The sequence below is a fragment of the Octodon degus genome, unplaced genomic scaffold (genome assembly GCF_000260255.1).
Source record: "Octodon degus isolate 3935 unplaced genomic scaffold, OctDeg1.0 scaffold00046, whole genome shotgun sequence".
Taxonomy (NCBI): Eukaryota; Metazoa; Chordata; class Mammalia; order Rodentia; family Octodontidae; genus Octodon; species Octodon degus.
Genome location: NW_004524622.1, coordinates 3,169,596 through 3,174,108, shown reverse-complemented (window position 1 = coordinate 3,174,108; position 4,513 = coordinate 3,169,596). Strand labels below are relative to the sequence as shown.

Genomic DNA, 4,513 nt, shown 5'->3' with positions numbered 1-4,513 from the left:
AATCAGGTAACAACAGAGATGCTAGAGGCGGAAGTGAACTAAGCCACAGACTGTGACTGGAGATACCTGAATTTGATTTCCATACTTACCGTTGCTCGAGATCCTGAACAACACATAACACCTACTTTCTCCTCAGTGTTCTATTCAGTATTGAGAACATACTAGTAACCACATGCTAAGACTTTCATGAGGATTAAATTATGTACTAAACATGCAATTAACAGTATGTTTCTGGTTGGTAGAAGGTATTTATTATGATATCTATCAGCCAGGTGGCCACTTTCAGACAAAGCTCAAAGTATGTTAGCCCCCAAATAAACTTTTAAACAACATGAATGCAAGTTTAAAAACTATTTCTTAGAATTCCTTTGATGTATGAAGTTAATATGATAGTATCCAACCCAATTATCACAGAAAACAAGGAAACTGCTGATGGACTCACTCAGGTTCCGAGTGAAGAATTTGCAGGGAAGCATCTCACCCTCTTAAGGGATACAGGGATGCTTGGAAAACAAAGAAATTTTGTGGTTACATTCACAAGGTTAATCCTCCAAGAAAGAAAAATAAAAGCAGGAATTTCATGCAGATAAATCACATTGTAACTTAGATCACAGTTAATGGAAATAATTTTGTGGGGGTACATACTGGTGGTAAAATGCTAAGGAAAACTTCAAGAAGGCAAAATGATACATTTACCCTCCTGTCCTTTCCCATCTGTAGACTCCATTAATGGTATCAGTGTGTCCCTTCTCATCTAGGCATGACACCACATCAATGTACTAATGTTAAGGGGCTCTTGTTGAAAGAGACAAAGATGAATCAAATCCGAGCATTTGTTTCAAGCACCAGCACAGGGCAAGGGTATGAAGGACACCAACAGCTCTCAGAGGTCATCTGGGCCAGAAAGCCACCTCATTTGGTACTTGAGGCCAAATGGCATAAGGCTGGCGAGCTTCCCTACCAGTTCTCGGGAGGGAGAAGGGATGGCTTGGTGGCAACTTGGGAAGCTCATTGGAGGGTTTCACTAGAGGTAATACAGATGGAAACAGAGGATGAAAAATGAAAGTGAAGGCAAGATGAATTCTTAATTTCCTGATTCCCGAATATGCCTGAGGGACTTTCAACAGAACCAAAGCAATATGGCTTGTTACATAACTTATTCTAAGAGGACTTTATACTACTGTATGGATGGATAGTGATGCATCATGGCAGGTTAAATCTTTCCTATACTGTGTCCTGTCACTGCATAAGGTATAATCTTTTGTTTATTTCAATTAAAATCTAGTTTCTTATAGTCTGATGTCTTCTGAGCCTGAATCCCTAACACAGGTTCACCCACTAAGCCACTGTAAGGCAAGAAGTCTAGAAGGGCCACCAGGCAGGTGGTTCAGTCTCAGTTGGTATTTACATCTAAAAAGCCATGTTGCTGTATCTTTATTCTTTTGGTTTCCTTCAGGCGATCACATTAGTCCGGTTTCTCTATATCCCATGTCAAGACACATTTTAGCAGCCTGTGTGTGGTGGTACATGCCTGTGACCCCAGTGCTTGGGAGGCTGAAAACAGGAGGATCACTACGAGCCTGATCTGTGTAGTGAGACCCTGCAGGCCCTGTGCTAAATACATTTAAAAAGAAATACTTTAGCTTTCTCTCTCTCTGACAGCAGTAGAAAGCATAAATCCACTATCAAAGTCAAGTGTTAAAGTCAGACATATTTTCATTTTTGGTCATTGGTCAATCTTTGGGATTAAAAGAGAGGAACAGAGGGAGAAAGGAGCACCACAGCCAGCGCGGCAATGCAGGCTCTGCAGCAGGCACCTTTGAATTCCCACAGGCAATCGTTAAGAGAAAGCATCTGTTTGGAGAAGCTAGTTCTTCAAAGTCTCACAGCAGCAAAGTGTCCATACTGGACGCTTAATAGATGTTTAAATCTGAAGAAAGCATTAACGATCTGAATTTCTCAATATATAAATACCCATAGCAGTGGAAGTTCTTTAAGCTTTACGAACAAATTCGTACCTACATGGGCACAAAAATCTGAAAACCATTTGAGGGAAGATCTCAAATGAGTAGTTTAAAAGAACAAATAAAAACCAAAGTGAAAGAAGGAAAGGCAATGTGCATCCCTCCCGAAGCTGCGAGCTCCGTAGAAAAGGATGAGCACCCCTGACAGGGAGGACCGAACCTCAGCCAAGGGTGGAGGAGTGGCTGCGCTCCCCTGCTAGACCCTCCAAACAAGCTCTCAAGAAGGCAAGGCCAATTAATCCTGTATGGCTGAAACTTGGCACTGGGCGGGAGAAAGAAGAGAAAGAGGAGAGATGGAAGGAAGAGAGGGACAGCAAGAGAAAGGGAGGGAGGAGGGAGAGAGAAAGTTGGACCATGTCTTATAGGTGGGAGAAAACAGCAAAGCTCTAAAAACCAATGATCTGAAACAATCACAGCCAAGAAATCTAAGGAGAACCTGAGTTCAATCCCAGTTACAAAAATAAATGGAATGTGATATCTTTGAAGGACTCTGGAATGAATATGTACATTACAGAAAAATAAGGAATTCTGAGTACAAAGTATGAAGTTTGCCTAATAATAATAATGATGATGATGAATCTATGTTATTCATTAATTGTAAGAAACGGACTATATAAGATGTCAATACTTGGGGAAAATAGAAGTCAAATATACAAAAATTTTATGCAAAATCCTCATATTTTTTCTTTCTCAAATAAAAAAATTAAAAATTGTTAGTCTAAAAGCACTATCAACTCTACCCTCATTTGAAAAGCAAGGAATAAGAATTTTATAGATGAAAATAGTGGTATTGGCCTTGATGTCACTGAAGTCCCCTTTTGTATTCAGTAAATGTTCTAAGAGTCAAGAAATTAGGAGAATTATGTGTTGAAACACACATACTTTCTTAACATTACAAAAGTTTGACATGGAGCTTTAGCTAGTTTTATAAAAACAGAAAATCAAACAGCCATCTGTTTATTTAAACATGTTACTGATCTTGCATCCAAAAAAACTTTACAAGGGCTTCAGTGCAGCTACTATTAATACTATCAATAAAACTGTAGGATCAGTAAAAAGAAAAGGTCCAAGATAAGAGAAAGCCTGCATATATAGTTCAGAAACTAGGCACTACGCTAGACAAGAAACAAAGGCCCATGAACACAGATGCAATGAAAGAGCATCCCGCATTACCCTCAGTCTGCTCTTTCTACACCTAGAGTGGTTTTTGAAAAAAAACTCAATCTTCCATCTTCCACCAGGCAGCCGAGTCTGGAAAATTTGAAAGAGACCTACAGCTTACAATGGCCGTTTGAGTTCACATAAAGCCAGGATGCTTTCAAAGGGAGTCTACTGAATGTCAGGTTTGAGTCAAGGTTTTAATTTCACAGTAGATTTAACCAAAGAGATTTAATTTTACCAAATTAAAAACACATGCCTTACAACAACCCCCAAGCCCTCCAGGAGGAAACTCAGACAGAGAAAGTTTGATCAGAGCCTCAACTAGAAATGAAAAAAAGAAGGCAATGATGCTAGATGTCCTAATTTAAAACTTCAGAAGTATGGGATGGAGAAAAATGAGGAATTAATACTGCAATAAAAACGATGCATTCTTGCTGACTGGAGAGAGTTTTTCTGATTACAGGGCACCTGTCTGCCCTCAGCATCCTCCTCCACAGCCCCGGGTATGTACGCAGAACACAAACTGTGCCCAAGTAACTCCTAGAAATGGATGTAGAGGAGAATAATGACTAAGAACATCAGCCAATAGTAGGTGACAGTCTTGCACAAATGTGAGCACAGGTTACAGGTAATGAAGCAATCGAAGCGACTCACAAAAACATAATTGCACAAAGGAAAGGAGAGGGAGGCAGAGTGGTCAGGAGGGGGTGAGTCAAAGGGTAGATGCCAGCTAATGAGAAGGGAAAGAAAAATGCTGAGAAGAGAATGAAACGAGTAGCAGCTACTGCTAACACAGCACCAGCGTGCAGGAGATGTGGCAGTAGGTGCTGGACACACGGTCTCATTCTCACAATGATAGCATCGTGTGGGCATCATTCAGTTTTTAAAACTGAGAACCTGAGAGTCAGCATGCTTAAACATCTCCCCTCCGATATTCCAGGTAGAAGACAAAGTCCCAGGTGAGTTTAGCTACCTAATCTTTGCTTTCCCCATTGGACAATAGTTACCTAAGGAACAAAGTTAACACCTGGGACAGGCCAGATAACTCAGAGGATCAAAGTGTCTGCTTAAGGTAGATGCAGAGACTTGGGTTTGATCCCTGGCCTGTCATCCTGGCTCCACCCCCGGGATACCCTGACAGCGATTGAGACTGGGCATGGTGGCGTGCGCCTGTAATCCCAGTGTTTGGGAGGCTGAAAACAGGAGGATCACTATGAGTGTGATTTGTGTAGTGTGACCCTGTAGACCCTGTACTAAATACAGAGAAAAAGAGAGAGAAAGAGAAAGAGAGAGAGAGAGAGAGAGAGAGAGAGAGAGAGAGAGAGAGA

At 41.0% G+C, this 4,513-nt stretch overlaps 1 pseudogene; it reads left to right on the top strand.

Annotated features, from left to right (window-relative positions):
- Positions 1 to 3,908: 3,908 nt before the first annotated feature.
- LOC101581409 overlaps positions 3,909 to 4,513 on the top strand; it is a 19,889-nt pseudogene continuing 19,284 nt past the window's right edge.